The 22,448-nt window shown below is 49.3% G+C and overlaps 1 protein-coding gene and 1 long non-coding RNA gene across 2 annotated transcripts in view; one reads left to right on the forward strand and one right to left on the reverse strand.

The window, feature by feature from the left end:
- Window positions 1-1,467: 1,467 nt before the first annotated feature.
- On the reverse strand, window positions 1,468-14,548 carry LOC117076730. The gene is made up of 2 exons (XR_004434457.1): window positions 14,233-14,548; window positions 1,468-1,750 (listed from the first exon to the last, which is right to left on the reverse strand). It is a non-coding gene; the product is annotated as an uncharacterized LOC117076730 (long non-coding RNA).
- A 1,962-nt stretch (window positions 14,549-16,510) lies between these two features.
- Window positions 16,511-22,448, forward strand: part of ARHGEF2 (Rho/Rac guanine nucleotide exchange factor 2) — a 58,603-nt gene continuing 52,665 nt past the window's right edge. Inside the window, exon 1 of the mRNA XM_033200543.1 lies at window positions 16,511-16,771. The gene's annotated coding sequence lies outside the window, so the exon portion shown is untranslated. The remainder of the gene's footprint in view (window positions 16,772-22,448) is intronic.

Genomic DNA, 22,448 nt, shown 5'->3' on the forward strand with positions numbered 1-22,448 from the left:
CCTGCCTCACCCTCCCCAGTAGCTAGGATTACAGGTGCACACCACCACGCCTGGCTAATTTTTGTATTTTTAGTAGAAACAAGGTTTCTCCATGTTGGCCAAGCTGGTCTCTAACTCCCGACCTCAAGTGATCAGCCCGCCTCGGCCTCCCAAAGTGCTGGGATTATAGGCATGAGCCACCATGCCCGGCCGACAATCAGTTTTGAAGCCTAATTTGAGAGGGCAAAGGACACCACTGACCCCACTGAGGACCCTGCTGTGAAGTGGGTTTCCAGCTGCAGCTGTGTCTTTCCTGGAGCTGTCTGCTTTCTCCCCTCCCCAGTTTCTCCCTGACCCTGTTGGAGAAAGGGTGAACGTTCCCTGGGGTGTCAGGTTCCCATATACTCTCTCCTCAGGGTGACCCCAGCATGGCTTCTTGTACCTGTTTCCACACAAGTCTGAATTCTGTAGCCGCCCTGTGTTCAGGGAATGCTGAAGACAGAGGGACCCAGGAGTCCCTGGGATTAGTAGTGGCACTGAAAGAGTTAAGGGCCTGGGCACAGCACTGCTTAGGGTGTTTGAAGTAGGGCGGGGAAGGGAAGGGCTGCAGTGGATGAAGAGGCAGCTGGTCTGGATTGGAATGAGTTCCCCCTTATGCAAACTTCTGGACCATGAGCAGCTCCCTTAAAAGGACCAAGAGAGAGGGGACCCCCACCAAAGTGCTGGACTGGTTCTTAAAGGGGCCACCTGAAGCAGGACTTTTTCCCACACTGAAGTCACCAACTGAGGGCAGAAACAGGTCTCCCATCTTTGGGATATCTCCCAGGTCTGGTGAGTTTCCCTCTTCCCTTTCCTGGGTCCTTGCCCTCAGACCCTCTCTTGCCCCACATGTCTGGCATGGCACCCAGAACACATGCCAGGAAACTGGCAGGAGGTAGAAGAGGACGGGTTGGTCTTGACCCTTTTCTTCTCTATCCCTCCACAAATAAAGGGTTAGTCTAGGTCCCAAGCCCCTGGTAGAATAAGCATACAGCTACAGGTCCAGCAGAAAGGAAGAGGGCAGGGTCCCTAAGTTCAGTTTACTAACCAATTTTTTAAAAAAAAAAAAAAGGTGGTCACACTTGGAAGCCCAGAGCAGCAAAATTCCTGACTGACTTATGAACCTAGTACATCAAGGACATGGGGATGATTTAGGGAGAGTGTCTGAGATGCCTGTGGCTGACTTAGTAGAGGGGTGTGTGGTTAGATTAGGGGGCTGGGGACGCCTTGAAATTCCAGAACTAAGTACAGATGATAATGCCTCTCAGGAGACAACCCGGAAGCTAATACAACAGATGGCTTTTGCCCATACTGGCCTCTGCCCCACTAAGGGATGGTAGCCAGGGCCCACCATTGTATTTGTGCATAGACTCTTCTGGGTCTTCTTCTCTGTGCCTGACACTTAGAAGGTGCTAAAATAATCTTTGCTGAATGAATGGATCCTCTATATCTTTTACTTTGCTTTCATTTTTGGAATTGTGGCACTACTCTCTGACAGTGGTCAGGAAGGTCAGAGAAGGAGAATGAGTTCCAGGACACCAGCGTTCAGCCAAGTCAGGCGGTTGGGTGAAGCAGGAAGGTATGAGAGACTTGGGTGCTCCTGTCTTGGAATGGGGTATCTAGGGAGCACATGGGAAGGAATTGTAGCTCCTGGAGCCTTCTTTATCTGAGGCGAAGAGAAGCTCTGCTTTAGCCTTCTTTTCAGGGCACTGTTGGATTAATGGTTTACTTTCTACAGGAGAAGAAATGTTAGGTTAAATTTTGAACCATCAAAGAGTTTTTGTGACCCTGTGTCCCACCCCCAGGGCCAGGAGATTTGGAGGAGAGCCAGTACAACATGTCATTTGGCCTCTCCTTTCCTCCTCAGTCTTTATTATCTGATTCTCTTGGGTCTTCTCCAACATTGGCCACCTCGCTAGATTTAGGATCCCAGAGCCAGACTCAAAGCTTCTTAGGCTGCAAAAGGGCCAGCCAGCATTGCCTCCAGGCAACAACACCTGGCTGTTTGGTTGCTGTCAGCAGTTTCTCCCCCATGTTCAGTGTTCGCTGGCAGCAAACATAACCAGAGACCTGCCTGTGACCCATCACCTCATTCAGGGGTCTAAGCTAACAGAGGGAGCAGAAAGGATACACTGAACTTCTTTGGGACCCCTATCTCATTTCTTTTGGAAGCTGCTTCGTTTCTTTGGCTGGGGTCAGGGAGGTAGGAATGAGGTGGGTAAAAATATGTTGCCAGATTTCTTTCAAAGCTAGCCACTTGGCCTGGTGTGGTGACTCATGCTTGTAATCCCAGCACTTTGGGAGGCTGAAGTGGGTAGATCACCTGAAGTAAGGAGTTCAAGACCAACCTGGGCAATATTGTGAAACCCCCATCTCTGCAAAAATACAAAAATTAGCCAGGCACAGTGGCAGGTTCCTGTAATGTCAGCTACTTGGGAAGCTGAGGCGGGAGAATTGCTTGAACCTGGGAGGCGGAGGTTGCAGTGAGCCGAGATCGCGCCGTTGCACTCCAGCCTGGCGACAGAGAAAGACTATCTCAAAAAAAAAAAAAAGAAAAAAGAAACGGAAAAAAAAAGCTAGCCACTTGATAGGCTGGGCACAGTGGCTCAGGTCTGTAATTTCATCTCAGCACTTTGGGAGGCCAAGATGGGTGGATCATTTGAGGTCAGGAGTTCAAGACCACCCTGGTCAACATGGTGAAACACCGTCTCTACTAAAATTACAAAAATTAGCCGGGCGTGGTGGTGCATGCCTGTAATCCCAGCTACTCAGGAGGCTGAGGCAGGAGAATCACCTGAAACTGGGAGGCAGAGGTTGCAGTGAGCCGAGATCGTGCCACTACACTCTAGCCTGGGCAACAGAGTGAGGCCGTGTCTCAAAAAAAAAAAAAAGCTAGCCACTTGCTTTCTTTGAGAGCTTGTTTTCTGGTTTCAGAAAAGAATTCAGGCTCCATAATGTGATGGATCGGCTTTGAAAACTCATCTCCGCCTCCTATCAGCTCTGTGACCCCCAGCCAGTTACTTAAGCTCTCTATGCAGCCTGTTTCTTCATATGTAAATAGGGATAATAATGTCTGTTTCAAGAAATATTTGTGAGGATGGCACAAAATGGATGTTGGCACTCATTATCTCTCTCTATATAGGCCTCAGATGACATTTAGGAAGTAGGTATGTTGGTTGGGAGCAGTGGCTCACACCTGTAATCCCAGCACTTTGGGAGGCCAAGGTGGGAGGATCACCTGAAGTCAGGAGTTTGAGACCAGCCTGACCAACACAGTGAAACTCCCTCTCTGCTAAAAATGTAAAACTTAGCTGGGTGTGCTGGTGGGTGCCTATAATCCCAGCTACTTGGGAGGCTGAGGCAGGAGAATCGCTTGAACCCAGGAGGCAGAGGTTGCAGTGAGCCGAGATCGCGCCATTGCACTCCAGCCTGGGAGACAGAGCAAGACTCCGTCTCAAAAAAAAAAAAAAAAAGGAAGTAGTTATATTGAGGTCTCAATGTCTCAATGTCCCTTCTTCCCCAAAGCTTGTAGCCGAATGCCTGGTGTGCAGTGATCCTTTCATGTCCCTCTTTTATCTCTTTTCTCCTTTCTCCTCCTTCCTGAGATTTTGAGACCCGGTTGCTCTAGATTAGGAGTTGGCAAAGTTTTTCTGTAAAGATCCAGTTAACAGATATTTTAGGCCAGGCATGGTAGCACATGACTATAATCCCAGCACTTTGGGAGGCCAAGGTGGGCATATCACTTGAGCTCAGGAGTTCAAGATCAGCCTGGGCAACATAGCGAGACCTTGTTTCTACAAAAATTACAAATATTATCCCAATGTGGTGTTGTGTGCCTGTAGTCCTAGCTGCTTGGGAGTCTGAGGTGGGATGATGGCTTGAACTTGGGAGGTCAAGGCTGCAGTGATCAGAGGTCTCGCTACGTACTCCAGCCTGGGTGACCAAGTGAAACCCTGTCTAAAATATATATATATATATATATGTATGTATACACACACACACACACACACACACACACATATATATATAGCTGGGCGCAGTGGCTCACGCCTGTAATCCCAGCACTTTGGGAGGTCCAGGCAGGTGGATCACCTGAGGCCAGGAGTTTAAGACCAGCCTGGCCAACACGGTGAAACCCCATCTCTACTAAAAAATACAAAAATTAGCCAGAAGTGATGGCAGGTGCCTGCAATCCCAGCTACTTGGGAGGCCGAGGCAGGAGAATTGCTTGAACCCAGGAGGTGGAGGTTGCAGTGAGCCAAGATTACACCATTGTACTCCAGCCTGGGCGACAAGAGCAAAATTCCATCTCAAAAAAAAAAAAAAAAAAAAAATACACACACACACACACACACACACACACACATATATTAGGATCCCAGACTCAGGATGTATCTATATATCAGGCTTTGTGGGCTCTCTGTTGCAACTACCAACTTTGCTGTCATAATGCAAAAACAGCCATAGACAATATGTAAATGACTGAGCATGGCTGCATTCCAAAAATACTTTCTTTATAAGCACTGAAATTTGAATTTCATATAATTTTGTGTCTCAAAGTGTTCTTTTATTTTTTTTTTTTCCAACTATTAAAAAAAGATAGCAGGACAGATTTGTCCCAGAGGCTATAGTTTGCTAACCCTTGCTTTAAATTTCCAGAGGCCCTTCTATGCCTTTCTTCTCCTCAAAGAGGATAACTTTATCAGGGCTCATCAGGGTCTCAAAGGACAGAAAAGCACTCATTTCTTCTTGCTCTTCTTGCTCTGATTGCATATACACTTTTCCATCAGAAGTTGCGTGTAACTTGTTCCCATCATAGTTACGTTAGTGTCAGCCCATGAGTTATTTATTCTCTCTCTCTCTCTTTAAGAGAAAACAGTAGGTCACCATCATATGATGCCTATTTCTGCTTCTGTCCTGGGTTTCTTTCTTTTCTTTTCTTTCTTTCTTTCTTTCTTTCTTTTTCTTTTTCTCTCTGTCTCTCTGTCTCGCCTTCTCTCCTTCTTTTTTTTTTTTTTGAAACGGAGTCTCGCTCTGTCACCCAAGCTGGAGTGCAGTGGCTGGATCTCAGCTCACTGCAAGCTCCGCCTCCCGGGTTTACGCCATTCTCCTGCCTCAGCCTCCCGAGTAGCTGGGACTACAGGCGCCCGCCACCTCGCCTGGCTAGTTTTTTTGTATTTTTTAGTAGAGACGGGGTTTCACTGTGTTAGCTAGGATGGTCTCGATCTCCTGACCTCGTGATCCGCCCGTCTCGGCCTCCCAAAGTGCTGGGATTAAAGGCTTGAGCCACCGTGCCTGGCCCTCTCCTTCTTTCTTTACGGAGTCTTGTTCTGTCGCCAGGCTGGAGTGCAGTGGCGTGATCTCAGCTCACTGGAACCTCCACCTCCTCGGTTCAAGTGATTGTCCACCTCAGCCTCCTAAGCAGCTGGGACTACAGGCATGCGCCACCACGCCCAACTAATTTTTTTTGTTTGTTTTTTGCCACAGAGTGTTGCTCTATTGCCCAGGCTGGAGTACAGTGGCGTGATCTCGGCTCACTGCAACCTCTGCCTCCCAGGTTCAAGCAATTCTCCTGCCTTAGCCTCCTGAGTAGCTGGGATTATAGGCATGTGCCACCACGCCTGGCTAATTTTTTTTGTTTTTTCAGTAGAGACAGGGTTTCTCCATGTTGGTCAGGCTGGTCTCAAACTCCTTTTTTTTTTTTTTTTTTTTTTTTTTTTTTTTTTTTTTTTTTTTTGAGACGGAGTCTCGCTCTGTCGCCAGGCTGGAGTGCAGTGGCCGGATCTCAGCTCACTGCAAGCTCCGCCTCCCAGGTTTACGCCATTCTCCTGCCTCAGCCTCCCGAGTAGCTGGGACTACAGGCGCCCGCCACCTCGCCCGGCTAGTTTTTTGTAGTTTTTAGTAGAGACGGGGTTTCACCGTGTTAGCCAGGATGGTCTCGATCTCCTGACCTCGTGATCCGCCCATCTCGGCCTCCCAAAGTGCTGGGATTACAGGCTTGAGCCACCGCGCCCGGCCCCCAAACTCCTGACCTCAGGTGATCCACTTACCTCGGCCTCCCAAAGTGCTGGGATTACAGGTGTGAGCCACTATGCCAGGCCAATTTTTGTATTTTTAGTACAGACATGGTTTCACCATGTTGGCCAGGATGGTCTCGATCTCTTGATCTTGTGATCTTCCCGCCTTGGCCTCCCAAAATGCTGGGATTACAGGCGTGAGCCACCACACCAGGCCAAGCATTCTTCTTTCTAGCTCTCTGTTTCAATACACCCTGCCGTCTCTATGTCTTTAAGTAATAATAACAACAATAATAATAGTATTTATTGAGCACCTAATATGTACCAAAAACAGATGGAATGGGGACTAGGTGCATTGCATACATTATCATCAAGTCTCAACATCCTTACAAAGTAAGTACAGGCCCAGTGGCTTATGCCTGTAATCCTAGCACTTTGGGAGGCTGAGGCAGGCAAATCAGTTGAGCCCAGGAGTTTGAGACCAGCCTGGGCAACATGGTGAAACCCTGTCTTTGCTAAAAAGTACCAAAAAAAATCAGCCAGGCATGGTGGTGTGCACTTATACTCCCAGCTACTTGGGAGGCTGAGGTGGAAGGGTCACCTGAGACAGAAATCAAGGCTGCAGTGAGCCATCATTGTGCCACTGCACTCAGCCTGCGTGACAGAGTAACAATCCTATCTCAAAAACAAAACAGGCCAGGCACCGTGGCTCACGCCTATAATCCCAGCACTTTGGGAGGCCGAGGCAGGTGGATCACCTGAGGTCAGGAGTTCGAGACCAGCCTGACCAACATAGAGAAACCCTGTCTCTACTAAAAATACAAAAAATTAGCTGGACATGGTGGCATGCACCTGTAGTCCCAGCTACTCGGGAGGCTGAGGCAGGAGAATCGCTTGAACCCGGGAGGCAGAGGTTGCGGTGAGCCGAGATCACGCCATTGCACTCCAGCCTGGGCAACAAGAGCCAGACTCCGTCTCAAAAAAAAAAAAATAGCTAGCTGGGCTGGGCTCAGAAGCTCATATCTGTAATCCCAACACTTAGGGAAACTAAAGCAGGAGCATCACTTGAGGCCAGGAGTTCACGACTAGCCTGGGCAACACAGTGAGACTCCATCTCTAAAAAAAAATTTTTTTTTTTTTTTGAGACGGAGTGTCATTCTTTTTTTTTTTGAGACAGAGTCTCACTGTATTGCCCAGGCTGGAGTGCAATGGTGCAATCTCGGCTCACCACAACCTCCACCTCCCGGGTTCAAGCTATTCTCTTGCCTCAGCCTCCTGAGTAGCTGGGATTACAGGTGAGTACCACCATGCCCAGCTAATTTTTGTATTTTTTTTTTTTTTTTTTTTTTTTTTTTTTTTTTTTGAGACAGAGTCTTGCTCTGTCGCCCGGGCTGGAGTGCAGTGGCCGGATCTCAGCTCACTGCAAGCTCCGCCTCCCGAGCTTCTCCGCCATTCTCCTGCCTCAGCCTCCCGAGTAGCTGGGACTACAGGCGCCCGCCACCTCGCCCGGCTAGTTTTTTTTTTTTGTATTTTTTAGTAGAGACGGGGTTTCACCGTGTTCGCCAGGATGGTCTCGATCTCCTGACCTCGTGATTCGCCCGTCTCGGCCTCCCACAGTGCTGGGATTACAGGCTTGAGCCACCGCGCCCGGCCTAATTTTTGTATTTTTAGTAGAGACAGGGTTTCACCATGTTGGCCAAGCTGGTCTTGAACTCCTGACCTCGTGATCCACCTGCCTAGGGCTCCCATTTGTTGGGATTACAGGTGTGAGCTACCACACCTGGCCTATTTTGTTCTTTTTGTTTTGTTTTGTTTTGTTTGAGATGGAGTCTCGCTCTGTCGCCCAGGCTGGAGTGCAGTGGCCAGATCTCACCTCACTGCAAGCTCCGCCTCCTGGGTTCACGCCATTCTCCTGCCTCAGCCTCCCGAGTAGCTGGGACTACAGACGCCCGCTACCTCGCCCGGCTAGTTTTTTGTATTTTTTTAGTAGAGATGGGGTTTCACCGTGTTAGCTAGGATGGTCTCGATCTCCTGACCTCGTGATCCGCCCGTCTCGGCCTCCCAAAGTGCTAGGATTACAGGCTTGAGCCACCACGCCCGGCGCCTATTTTGTTCTTTCTTTGAGACGGAGTTGCCCAGGCTGGAGTGCAATGGCGTGATCTCAGCTCACTGCAACCTCCACCTCCCAGGTTCAAGCAATTCTCCTGCCTCAGCCTCCCTAGTAGCTGAGATTACAGGTGTGTGCCACTACGCCTGGCTAATTTTTGTATTTTTAGTAGAGATGGGGTTCCACCATATTGGCCAGGCTGGTCTTAAACTCCTGACCTCGTGATTCGCCCCCCTCAGCCTCCCAAAGTGTTGGGATTACAGGAGTGAGCCACCGCACTGGGCCCAAATTTTTTTTTTTTAACTTAGAGCATGGTGGTGCATACCTGTAGTCCCAGCTACTGGATGCTAAAGCAGGAGGATTGCCTGACCCAGGAGTTTGAGGCTGCAGTGAGCTCTGATCACAGCTGCACTCCAGCCTTGGCAACAGAGCCAGACCCTGTGTCCAAAAAAAAAAAAAGTTAAGTTCCCAAGGTTATGTGGTTTATGAAAGTGGCATAGCTAGGCTAGGTGCATTGGCTCATGCCTGTAATCCCAGCACTTTGGGAGGCTGAAGCGGGCAGATCACCTGAGTTCAGGAGTTCGAGACCAGCCCTGCCAACATGGCAAAACCCCATCTCTAGTAAAAATACAAAAATTAGCCGGGCGTGGTGCAGGCATTTGTAATCCCAGCTACTCAGGAGGCTGAGGCAGAAGAATTGCTTGGACCCAGGAAGTGGACATTACAGTGAGCCAGGATGATGCCACTGCATTCCAGCCTGGGCAACAGAGCAAGACTCCATCTCAGAAAAAAAAAAAAAAGAAAGAAAAAGAAAAAAAGAAAATGGCAGAGCTAGCAAATTTGACAGACTTCAAAGCTGTAACATCCTAAAGAAATTATGGTCTCAGAGTTTTGAATAACAGATGTCTCTCTCTATTAAAATATTATATATTCCCATTCCAGCTCCCAGTAGAATATCTAAGAAATCTTTGATGACCAGTACAATCTGTGGAGGTTTTACACCTAGAGGAAGGGACAGCACATGCTGATGGTTTGCAGTGGTGGGAAGACCATTTGATCCAGAGGCAGGAAGACAAGTAAAATGACTTCTTAGAGCCCCTTCCTGCTTTCCCAGCTCCCCTCCCCCATCTCAAGCATCTGATCCCAGACCTATTTCAGAATCTCCTCTCTGCTCAGCGGAAGCAGTGATATGACATGATGTGATCTCATTCGAGAGCTAAATAAAGCCATTGTGTGAGACCCAGCCCTGGCCTCTCCCATGCACCATTTCCTGAGCTCAAGAGGCTAAGGGAAAATGGGAGGGGGACTAGGAGAGTTAATCTAATGGAAAGAGAAGCAACACGATGATGGGAGCCCCAGTTTGAATTTCAGACAGTGGAGGAGGGAATATTGCTAGGAGGGAGTTGAGGAAGCCTTGCTAAACCTCATCTCTTTGAGGGACAGGATAAAAAGTATTGGCATCATAGCATAGGCAGGGTTAGTGGGGATGAGGATGTGAGGGAGAAACTGCCAGACAGATTCCATTTTCACAGAGGGCAGAGACTGTGAATGAAATGACAGAGATGCTGGAAAAAGGGTAGATCTTTGAGAAGAGGTTTGGTCTGAGCTGGAGGAAGAAGGGTGAGTTACAAAAAGATCTTAAGATCTGAAGTACCTGTCAATGGGGCCAGGGTAAGTTTCACAAAGATCTTGAGATCTGAGGTACCCATCAATGGGGCCCGGGTGACAGGACACCATCTCCAGCAGGAACATCCACAGGGACTGAAGAAAAGCAAAGGTCTCCAGTTCACTGCACTTCCTTCACTGCACTTCCTTCATCTTGCCAAATTCAACCACGCAGGCTGGGCGCAGTGGCTCGCATCTGTAATTCCAGCACTTTGGGAGGCCAAGGCAGGAGGATCGCCTGGGCCCAGGAGTTTGAGACCAGCCTGGGCAACATAGTTAGACCCCATCTCTATAAAAAATTTAAGACCGGGCGCAGTGGCTCACACTTGCAATCCCAGCACTTTGGGAGGCTGAGGCAGGTGGATCACCTGAAGTCAGGAGTTCGAGACCAGCCTGGCCAACATGGTGAAACCCTGTCTCTACTAAAAATACAAAAATTAGCTGGGTGTGGTGGCATGCACCTGCAATCCCAGCTACTCAGGAGGCTGAGGCAGGAGAATCTCTTGAACCCAGGAGGCGGAGGTTGCAGTGAGCTGAGATGGCGCCATTGCACTCCAGCCTGGCAACAAAAGTGAAACTCCATCTAAAACAAAGCAAAACAAAACTTTAAAAATTAGTTGGATGTGGTGGCATGCATCTGTAGGCCTGGCTACTCAGGAGGCTAATGTGGGAGGACTGCTTGAGCCTGGGAGGTGGAGGCTGCAGTGAGGCTTGAGGGTGACAGAGGGAGAGAGATCCTCTCTCTGAAAAAAAAAAAAAGAATTCAATCCTGTGGGCATAACTGAGACAAGGCTAGCAGGTAGACGTTGAGTACAGGGGGTATAGTTCAAACCAACTTTTTGCTTCTGGGAGGTCCCTGAATTCCAGAGCTCACAATATCCACCCAGTGTCCCTGCCTCCCCCTCACTGCCTCTCAGTTTCTGTCCTATTTCCAGCCCCTGTTCCCCTTTTCCTAGTATATCTCCAGATCCTACTCTTCTCTCCACCCAGCTTTTCACAATATTTTTGTCAACCTCCCTCTGCCTCCACATCTCAGCTTTGGAGGCCACTGGTTGGGAGGGACCCTGCCATGGCCCTCAGCCTCTGACCTGCTTCCTATAGATCTGCTCATCCTGTTTGTACCCAACATACCTGATGGCACAGGGCCCCTCTGTAGGCAAGGAGGGAGAGGATCTCTCCTGGTGGCTGGCTAACGGGTTCCCTGTCCATTGCTCCCAGACACAATGAGCATAGATGGGCACAGGGCCGTGGCCACTCTCCTAGGCTTCTCCTTTTCTCTCCTTAGACACCCACCCAATGTGGGAAAGCATTGTCGTCTGCAGAGGCCTGAGCACCTGCCTCCCTCCCTTTCCTGTGGTAAGCAGGCACACAGCCACCCCAGGCACAGCACTTTCTTTCTTTTTTTTTTTTTTCCTGCCTCAGCCTCCCGAGTAGCTGGGACCAAAGGTGCCCGCCACCGCTCCCGGCTAATTTTTGTTTTTGTATTTTTAGTACAGACAGGGTTTCACCATGTTAGCTAGGATGGTCTGGATCTCCTGACCTTGTGATCCGCCTGCCTCGGCCTGCCAAAGTGCTGGGATTACAGGCATGAGCCACCGTGCCCAGCCAGCACTTTCTTTTTTTCTTTCTTTCTTTTTTTTTTTGAGATGCAGTCTTGCTCTGTTGCCCAGGCTGGAGTGCAATGGCGCGATCTCAACTCACTGCAACCTCCGCCTCCTGAGTTCAAGCGATTCTTCTGCCTCAGCCTCCCAAGTAGCTGGGACTACAGGCATGTGCCACCACGCCTGGCTAATTTTTGTATTTTTAGTAGAGACAGGGTTTCACCATATTGGTCAGGCTGGTCTCGAACTCCTGACCTCATGATCTGCCTGCCTTGGCCTCCCAAAGTGCTGGGATTACAGGCGTGAGCCACCACGCCCAGCCAGTGGCACAGCACTTTCTTCTCAGCAGCTCTGGGTGGGGTGAGGGCAGAGTGGACAGATTACAGTGAGGGAGGAAAGTAGATTGAAGGTACAATAACTGATCACCTGGACTTCCCTGGGGTGGTTAAGACAACCTGGAGAAGGTCTGACAGCTCCACAGAAAGCCTTGAAAGAGGGAAGGTTCTGGGTCCCGGCTTCCTGATCCTTCTGGGCACTCCTGACATCTTAGTAGCTGAAAGTGGTGCCAGGAGAAAGGGAGCCTGGGAGACTCATTAGAGCAGAAGGTCTAGAAAGACATGGCCTAGGAGTGAAGTGTACAGAGGTATGTGGTAAATGCTGTTTCCCTTCCTGCCCTTCCTGCCCCTGGTACTCTGGGACTTGGCACTTCTTTCTGGAGTGGGGCTTATACTTTTCAACTTTAAGAGCACCTGAGGGTTCTTAAGTCTGAGACACACTGTGGCAAGCCCTGATGCCAACCAGGAGTGTTGGGCAGTGCGAACAATGCCCATATGGGATAGAGTAGAGGAAATACGTGCTCTGTGACTGATGCTTGGAGCCCTTCTCTCTGCACCATTGGGAGAGGTCAGACTGGCTTTCACTCTCCATATGACCAGACTCTTAGAAGAAGAAATCATGCAGGGCATGGTGGCTCACACCTGTAATCCCAGCACTTTGGGAGGCAGAGGCGGGCAGATCACCTGAGGTCGGAAGCTTGATACCAGCCTGATCAACATGGAGAAATCCCATCTCTACTTAAAAAAATACAAAATTAGCCAGGCCTGGTGGCGCATGCCTGTAATCCCAGCTACTCAGGAGGCTAAGGCAGGAGAATCGCTTGAACCCGGGAGGCAGAGGTTACAGGGAGCCAAGATCACCCCATTGCACTCTATCCTGGGCAATAAGAGTGAAACTCCATCAGAAGAAGGAGGAGGAGGAGGAGGAGGAGGAGAGGGAGATGGAGAGGGAGAGGGAAAAGGAGAAGAAGGAGAAATCACAACACTTTATCACTCATGAACCTTTTCCCCCTGCTGCTTTTTTCTACTTTTTTTTTTTTTTTTTTTTTGAGATGGAGTCTTGCTGTTGTCACGCAGGCTGGAGTGCAATGGCATGATCTTGGCTCACTGCAACCTCCGCCTCCCAGGTTCAAGTGATTCTCCTGCCTCAGCCTCCCAAGTAGTTGGGATTATAGGTGCTGGCTACCATGCCCAGCTAATTTTTGTATTTTTATTAGAGACAGGACTTCGCCATGTTGGCCAGGCTGGTCTTGAACTCCTGACCTCGTGATCCACCCACCTCAGCCTCCCAAAGTGTTGGGATTACAGGAGTGAACCACTGCACCCGGCCTCCCCCTGTTACTTTACCTGCCTAAAATCCTCTCCCTCTACCCTGGCCAAATCCTAACCACTTTACCCTTACAGGCACATCTCAAAGACCATCTACCCTTCTGTTTCCTCCTCCCCTTTAAAAACAAAAACAGGCCGGGCGCAGTGGCTCACGCCTGTAATCCCAGCACTTTGGGAGGCCAAGGCGGGCGGATCACGAAGTCAGGAGATTGAGACCATCATGGCTAAAATGGTGAAACCCCCTCTCTACTAAAAATACAAAAAATTAGCTGGGCATGGTGGCGGGCGCCTGTAGTCCCAGCTACTCAGGAGGCTGAGGCAGGAGAATGGCGTGAACCCAGGAGGCGAAGCTTGCAGTGAGCCGAGATCGCGCCACTGCACTACGGCCTGGGCGACAGAGCAACACTCTGTCTCAAAAAAAAAAAAAAAACAAGGCCTGGCACAGTGGCTCACGCCTGTAATCCCAGCACTTTGGGAGGCTGAGGTGGACGGATCACCTGAAGTTGGGAGTTCGAGACCAGCCTGGCTAATATGGTGAAACCCCGTTTCTACTAAAAATACAAATTATCCAGGCATGGTGGGGCATGCCTGTAATACCAGCTACTCGGGAGGCTGAGGCAATAGAATCGCTTGAACCCAGGAGGCAGAGGTTGCAGTGAGCTGAGATCGCACCATTGTACTCCAGCTTGGGCAACAAGAGCGAAACTGTCTCAAAAAACAAAACAAAACAAAAGCAAGCAAGGTCTTATTGTGTCACCCAAGCTGGAGTGCAGTGGCGTGATCATAGCTCACTGCAGCCTTGAACTCCTGGGCTCAAGTGATCCTCCCACCTCAGCCTCCCAAGTACCTAGGACTATAAGCACATGCCACCACGCCCAGCTAGCATTTTGTTTTCTTGTGGAGATAGGGTCTCGTTATGTTGCCCGGGCTGGTCTAGAACAGCTGGGCTCAAGTGATCCACCCGCCACAGACTCCCAAAGTGCTGGGTGAGCCACCTCACCTGGCCTTTTTAGAGTCTCCCACCTGGTCATGTGCCCTTACTTGTTTAACAGCCCAAAGCCTTTTGTTGAAACTTCTCTTGTGGCATTTGGCATATGTGAGCCAGTTATGGAATCATCTGTGTTTTGTGCTTTTGCTTGTGCACACACATGCACACTCACCCACTCAGTACACTCTGATTCCTTGAGGACAGGAAAAATATCGATTTCTCTTTGCTTGGCTTTCTGCTATATAAATCCTCAGTGAATGGAATAAGAATGAGACAATGAGGATCTCTTTATGTGCTAGAAAGGACACTGAACTGGGATCCAGAAAACCTAAGTTCTAGCCTTGACTCTGCAGCTAATTCACAATGTGACCCTGAGCCACACATTCTCCAGTTTTGTGTCTTAGTAAAGTGAGGGGTGGCTAGGCACTCCGAAGCCCAGCTGACTGTGACACACCTCTATTTCCAAGGTTACAGGGTTCTAGAACCCTGCTCACTCTTTTCTTTCTTGCTGATGCAGACTGGTCTGCGTGTGTCTCCCATGAACAGAGCCGTCCCAGACGTGTTCCTCGCAGGTGGAGCCCAGGTGCCCCGAGGCCACACTCGCCGCTGTCTTTCTGCTGTTGAATCCAGAGAACAACTGGAGGAAGAAGAGGAGGGGGAAATAAAGGAGGGGAATGGCTCGCATGCTGTACCCCTCCGAAGGTCGGGGGCTTTCTGGGCCCATGGCCGCAACTATGACGTCTTCAAAAGACATAGTTGGGGGCCTGGCAGGGAGCTCCAGGACCCACTGAGTAGGTAAGCCCCCAGGGAACCTCCTGTACCTCCTTCCCTCCAGGCCTAGGCCTTGGAGAAAATGGGAAAGTGAGAAAGAACTAGATAACTCTCTAGTTATCTCCCTCAAGAGACAACCATCTGAAGAACAACAGGAGTCGAGGAGACCTGGCCCCCAGTCCTTTCCCTGGAGAACCAGAGCTCAATCCCATTGGTGGGCCTTTGGGGAGGATGGATGCTGCCTTCCAAAATATGCCTCTCCCCAGTGGCTCTTATCTCCTTCTCTCAGGGCAGACTGAGGGTAGTAGTGGGTGGGAGGTGTGGAGTCAGGGTGAGTATCAGGACACTGGATCTTCTTGCTTCTGCCTCCTACAGTGGGTTTCATAGAACCACATAATGGTGTCATAGAACCACATAACGAACTCAGAGAGCATATGGCACAATCTCCTCATTTTACAGATAAGGAAATAGAGGCCCAAAGAACTTTCAGAGATTTTTTTTTTTTTTTTTTGAGATAGAGTCTCACTCTATTGGCAGGCTGGAGTGCAGTGGTGCGATCTCGGCTCACTGCAACCTCCGCCTCCCAGATTCAAGCAATTTTCCTGCCTCAGTCTCCTGAGTAGCTGGGGCTACAGGTGCGTGCCACCATGCCCAGCTAATTTTTGTATTTTTATTAGAGACGGAGTTTCACCATGTTGGCCAGGATGGTCTCAATCACTTGACCTCGTGATCGGCCCACCTCGGCCTCCCAAAGTGATGGGATTACAGGGGTGAGCCACCACACCCAGCTGTGAACTTTCAGAGATTTCTTGAGAGAGGTGGTCACAGGGTGGGACATTGGGCCTGCCCCATTGCCAGGTCCCTGACAGGCTTTTGGTTGCAGGCTGAGGACAACCCAGAATGTCTTAGATTAACTCATGGTCCTGCATTGCCACGTGAGATCAGTTGTTCTTGCTCAGACTTCTGCATATACTTGGTGGACTAGAGCAGAAAGATCATCTCTTCCCCCTCCCGTGGAAAACCCCTGACCACTTCCCCAAAGTCAGAGGAAGTCAGAAAGAGAAGGTCCGGGGGTCAGCATGAAGAGTTCAGTGTGAGTGAACATTGTAGGGGCTGCTGGCCATGGAAGGGCACTGTCTTTCTGCTTTGAAAATGGTCCCCTTGAACAAGTTCTTTTAGCTCTGGTGAGTGGACCAACCTTCCCTAGCTCCTGGGCAGGGCTGGCTGGTTTGAGTGAGGGGAGAGGACCCTGGGCCTTGTCCCTGAACTGGCTTGGGTGGGAACTCAGATGAGAAGCAATGCCTGCAGGACTCATGGCACCTTCCTAAGGGTAGCTGGCTGAAAGCAGAGATGCCCAAATGCCTGGGCCCGGCTATGTAGCACCAACTGTATCTCAGGGTCTTTCAAGTGTCACCCACCTTTCACAGTCAGGTATTAATTCTGCCCCTTGGTTAGAGAGGGAAGGGAGTCCTGAGTGCACTATTTGGCTGAGCAGGGGCAAAGGTTGGCATCAGCAACCAGGCAAGGAGGGAGAATTCAGCTTGCTCTTGCTGTTCGCCTTCCCCTGAACCCTGGCTTTCTTGTGGAGGCAGTACTGCCCTTTGACCAGCAGGGGCCACTCTTGCCCACAGCCAACTCTGCAGCCCTGGCCAAGCAGAGCCCCAAAGTGGGACCAGTTTGGGTCTATGTTGTGCCTATGCCAACAGGAAGGGCTGGGCTGGGGGCAAGCAACAGGGCTGGGCTGAGGCGAGGCGGTGTTCCTCCCTGGTGCCCGTCACTGGCCACTAGATACAGACGGTAGTGGTGGCAATGTGTGTTTCAGGAGGAGACTGCAAGCATCGGGATGCCCAGGCCCCCAGGAGGCCCCCTACCTGCAGAACCAAGAAGAACTGGACACCTTTCTGGGACTGCAGCACCAGGGTGGCTACCCTTCCTGGCTGGTATGGACAGACAGATCCCCATGAAGGCCCCTGCCTTGCTCCTCCTCTCCTGCCCCTTGCCTGTCTAGCCACCATTCTATTCCATGTCTCCTCTGTTCTGCCAGCTGCTGGGTCTCTCTGTGTCCAGGCATTGCTCTGACTCCATCTGACCGAATCAGAATCTATCCTCTATGCGCCTCTGTCTGCTTCCCTGGGTCTGTGTGCTCTGTCCCTGACTCTGGGTACCCTGCCTCTGTCTCTTTCTCTTTTTTTTTTTTTTTTTTTTTTGAGACGGAGTCTTGCTCTGTCGCCCGAGCTGGAGTGCAGTGGCCAGATCTCAGCTCACTGCAAGCTCCGCCTCCCGGGTTTACGCCATTCTCCTGCCTCAGCCTCCCAAGTAGCTGGGACAACAGGCGCCAGCCACCTCGCCCGGCTAGCTTTTTGTATTTTTCAGTAGAGACGGGGTTTCACTGTGTTAGCCAGGATGGTCTCGAACTCCTGACCTCGTGATCCGCCCGTCTCGGCCTCCCAAAGTGCTGGGATTACAGGCTTGAGCCACCGCGCCCGGCCTTTCTCTAAGACTCTCTGTTTTTTCCTTCCTGTGTTGGTGCCTCTGTGTTGATGAGGGTTTATCTGTTCCTCTCTCAGTAAAAGGGCCCTATTCCCCTAGTAATGATAACCACTTCTTTCTGTGGACCCCACATTTCCCCAATTTGGAGCTGAACTTATTTATTTATTTACTTATTTATTTTGAGACAGGGTCTCACTCTGTTGCCCAGGCTGGAGTGCAGTGGTACGATCTTGGCTCACTGCACCTCTGCCTCCCAGGATCAAGTGATTTTCCTGCCTCAGCCTGCCAAGCAGCTTGGATTACAGGTGCCCGCCACCACACCCTGCTAATTTTTGTATTTTTAGTAAAGATGGGCTTTCACCATGTTGGCCAGGCTGGTCTCAAACCCCTGGCCTCAAGTGATCCACCCGCCTTGGCCTCTCAAAGTGCTGGGATTACAGGTGTCACAGCCACCATGCCCAGCCTGGAGCCGAACTTATCTGTGGAATGCAACTAAGATCTGGTACTCTGAACAATAATAATTCTCTAACAAAATAATCATAGAATGATCGATGGAGAAAGGATATAGAGATTGCCCAGCCTTCTGGCTTAAGTAAACACAACTGGGGGGATCTTCAGTGTTTAAGGACCACTGAGGATACAGAAGGGCTTTGGAGACCCCACTGGGCCTGCTAGCCAGGAGACCCTGAGTACACCGATTGTCTCAAGCCTGCTGGTTAAAGGTTGCCTCCCCTCCAGCTCATCGTCTAACTGGCCAGGGGTTCCAACCCTGGCCTCATTGTTTGGGCACCTATGGTTTTGGGGAGAGGCTGAAGGGAGCTGTATATAGCCTGTCAGGGAAGCAGCAAAAATCACCCGCTTTTTTTTTTTTTTGAGATGGAGTCTTGGTTTGTTGCCCAGGCTGGAGTGCAGTGGCACGATCTCGGCTCACTGCAATCTCTGCCTCCCAAGTACAAACAATTCTCCTGCCTGGTGTAAACCCGGGAGGCGGAGCTTGCAGTGAGCTGAGATCCGGCCACTGCACTCCAGTCCGGGCGACAGAGCGAGACTCCGCCTCAAAAAAAAAAAAAAAAAAACAATTCTCCTGCCTTAGCTTCCTGAGTAGCTGGCATTATAGGTGCCTGCTACCACGCCTGGCTAATTTTTCTATTTTTAGTAGACACGGAGTTTCACCGTGTTGGCCATGCTGGTCTCAAACTCCTGACCTCAAGTGATCCCATCAACCGCTTTTCTCCATCAGCATCTTTGCATGTCTACCCTGATCTCCATTTCAATGTGCTATAGTAGAAAGAACAGGATTTTGGAGTTGAACTGACTGCTAGATCCTTCATTTATTTACCCACTGAGCAATTTATTTCATCTTTCTGAAAATCAGAATAATAAATTATCTTTTCAAGATGTGATTATTAAATGAACAAAAGGTGTTAAAGTACTCAGCACAGAGGCTGGCACATAAGATGAGCTCAATAAATGTTTTTCCTTTTCTCCCCTTTATTCCATTGTAACTTTCCCTCTCTTCCACCTTACTCTTCTCTTCCCCACTTCTTGGTATTATGTTTTCTTCCTTCCCCCTTTTCCCTAGTGTTTTCTTCCTTCTTATGCCTTCCTTCTCTACTGCCTCAGCACTCTTCACCTAATCCTTACACGTTCTCCTTCATATTCTCTTTGTCTATATGTTTGGAGGTTTTGTTTTACTTTCTTCCTGCAGTAGCCAGTGTGAATAAGTACTACACTAATGTCCACAAACCAAAAGCTTGAGACTTATTAAGCTAGACAAGGGGTTACAGACTGAACCAAGTCTAGCTCCAGTATTCATTTTGTTTGGCCAGTAGTGTGCTTACACTTTTTTTTTTTTTTTTTTTTTTTGAGACGGAGTCTCGCTCTGTCGCCCAGGTTGGAGTGCAGTGGCCGGATCTCAGCTCACTGCAAGCTCGGCCTCCCAGGTTTACGCCATTCTCCCGCCTCTGCCTCCCAAAGTGCTAGGATTACAGGCATGAGCCACCGTGCCCGGCCAATAGTTGTTAATCATGCTTACCTTCCTAGGATTATAACACACTTATTTCAATTATAACATACTTATTTTGATACTTATTTTCTGAAGATTCTAGTAGTCCTTTTATGAGTTTTAATTTTTCCTGAATGATGTGTTTTTTTCCTTGAAGTTTTCCTCTGGAATGATTTTTTTTTTTTTTTTTTTTTTTGAGACGGAGTCTTGCTCTGTCACCCAGGCTGGAGTGCAGTGGCCGGATCTCAGCTCACGGCAAGCTCCGCCTCCTGGGTTTACGCCATTCTCCTGCCTCAGCCTCCAGAGTAGCTGGGACTACAGGCGCCCGCCACCACGCCCGGCTAGTTTTTTGTATTTTTTAGTAGAGACTGGGTTTCACCATGTTAGCCAGGATGGTCTCGATCTCCTGACCTCGTGATCCACCCGTCTCGGCCTCCCAAAGTGCTGGGATTACAGGCTTGAGCCACCGCGCCCTGCCCGTGCTTACACTTTTAAAACTTTAGATGTTCCTTTCATTTTTCTTTGAGTCTTGTCATCCAGGCTGGAGTGCAGTGGAGCAATCATGGCTCACTGCAACCTCCACCTCTCAGGCTCAAGTAATCCTCACTCCTCAGCCAACTGAGTAGCTGGGACTACAGACACACACCACCACGCCTGGCCAAATTTTTGTATTTTTGTAGAGATAGGGTTTCCCTATGTTGCCCAGGCTGGTCTCGAACTCCTGGCATCAAGTAATCTGCCCATCTTGGCCTCCCAAAGGGCTGGGATTACAGGTGTCAGCCACTGTGCCCAGCCAAGATATTTTGTTTGTTTTTTGTTTTTATTTTCCCATATGAATATCAAGTTGCTCCAGTATCACTTATTTATTTATTTATTTATTTTGAGACAGAGTCTCACTCTTGCCCAGGCTGGAGTACAGTGGTACAATCTCAGCTCACTGCAGCCTCTGCCTCCTGGGTTCAAGTGATTCTCGTGCCTCAGCCTCCCAAGTAGCTGGGATTATAGGCACGTTCTGCTGGGTCTGGCTCATTTTTTTTGTATTTTTGTAGTGACAGGGTTTCACCACGTGGCCCAGGCTGGTCTTGAACTCCTGGCCTCAGGTGATCCACCTGCCTCGGCCTCCCAAAGTGCTAGGAGTACAGGCATGAGCCACCATGCCCGGCCTGTAAGTCTTTAAAATCTAGTGGTATAAGTCTTCTAATGTTATTATTCTCTTCAGGAATATTTTAATTTTATTTTTTATTTATGTTTTAGAGATAGAGTTTGCTCTGTTGCCTAGGCTGGAGTGCAGTGGCAGGCGATTCTAGGTCCTTTGCATTTCTGTGTGACATTTAGAATCACCTTATCAATTTCTAAAAAACAAAAATTCCTGCTGGATTTTGATTGAGATTGTGCTGAATTCAAAGATTAATGTAGGATGGGCCGGGTGCGGTGGCTCACGCCTGTAATCCCAGCACTTTGGGAGGCCGAGGTGGGTGGATCACCTGAGGTCAGGAAATTGAGACCAGCCTGAACAACATGGTGAAACCCCATCTCTACTAAAAATACAAAATTAACCAGGCATGGTAGTGGGCACCTGCAGTCCCAGCTACTTGGGAGGCTGAAGCAGAATAGCTTGAACCCAGGAGGCAGAGGTTGCAGTGAGCCAAGACTGCGCCATTGCACTCCAGCCTGGGCAACAAGAGCAAGACTCCATCTCAAAACAAAACAAAACAAAAACAAAACAAAGTTTAATGTAGGATGAATTGACTTATTTCCAATATTGAGTTTATCCATGAAAAATAATATAGCTATTTACCTAGGCTTTCTATAAAAAATGTCTTTAAAAAAATATTTCTTTACCCTTACCTAGTGAAAAAAAAATTTTTTTTTTTTTTTTGAGACGGAGTCTCGCTCTGTTGCCTAGGCTGGAGTGCAGTGGTGTTATCTTGGCTCACTGCAACCTCCGCCTCCCAGGTTCAAGCGATTCTCCTGCCTCAGCCTCCTGAGTAGCTGGGACTACAGGCGTGTGCCACCATGCCCAGCTAATTTTTTGTATTTTCAGTAGAGACGGGGTTTCACCATGTTGGCCAGGATGGTCTCCATCTCCTGACCTTGTGATCCATCCGCCTCGGCCTCCCAAAGTGCTGGGATTACAGGCGTGAGCCACTGCACCCAGCCAAAAATGTTTTTTAATAAAGTGTTTTCTTCATGGGCTGGGCGCAGTGGCTCATGCCTGTAATCCCAGCACTTTGGGAGGCCGAGGTGGGTGGATCACCTGAGGTCAGGAGTTGTAGACCAGCCTGACCAACATGGAGAAACCCCGTCTCTACTAAAAAAACACAGAATTAGCCAGGTGTGGTGGCGGGCGCCTGTAATCCCAGCTACTCAAGAGGCTGAGGCAGGAGAATTGCTTGAATCCAGGAGGCGGAGGTTGCTGTGAGCCAAAATCGCGCCATTGCACTCCAGCCTGGACAAGAACAAAACTCTGTCTCAAAAAAAATTTTTTTTTTCTTCACACAGGCCTTGTCAATCTTTATTAGATTTATTTCTAGGTAACTTGTAGTTTTTGTTACTATTAAAAATACTTTCTATTTTTTCTTTTTTTTGAGACGGACTCTTGCTCTGTCACCCAATCTAGAGTGCACTGGCACAATCTAGGCTCACTACAAGCTCCGCCTCCCGGGTTCATGCCATTCTCCTGCCTCAGCCTCCTGAGTAGCTGGTACTACAGCTGCTCACCACCATGCCTGGCTAATTTTTTGTATTTTTAGTAGAGACGGGGTTTCACCGTGTTAGTCAGGATGGTCTTGATCTCCTGACCTTGTGATCCACCCACCTCCACCTCCCAAAGTGCTGGGATTAGAGGTGTGAGCCACCGCGCCCAGCCAATACATTCTTATTACATTTTATAATTATTTTTGGTTTATAGAAATGGAATTAAATTATTCCTCATACATGGCCAGGTGCAGTGGCTCACACCTATAATCCCAGCTCTTTGGGAGGCCGAGGCAGGAGGATCACCTGAGGTCAGGAGTTCGAGACCAGTCTGGTCAACAATGTGAAACCCTGTCTCTACAAAAATACATAACTAGCCAGGCGTGATGGTGTGCGCCTGTAATCCCAGTTGCTCAGGAGGCTGA

The sequence above is a fragment of the Trachypithecus francoisi genome, unplaced genomic scaffold (assembly GCF_009764315.1).
Source record: "Trachypithecus francoisi isolate TF-2019V2 unplaced genomic scaffold, Tfra_2.0 Lachesis_group5, whole genome shotgun sequence".
Classification (NCBI taxonomy): Eukaryota; Metazoa; Chordata; class Mammalia; order Primates; family Cercopithecidae; genus Trachypithecus; species Trachypithecus francoisi.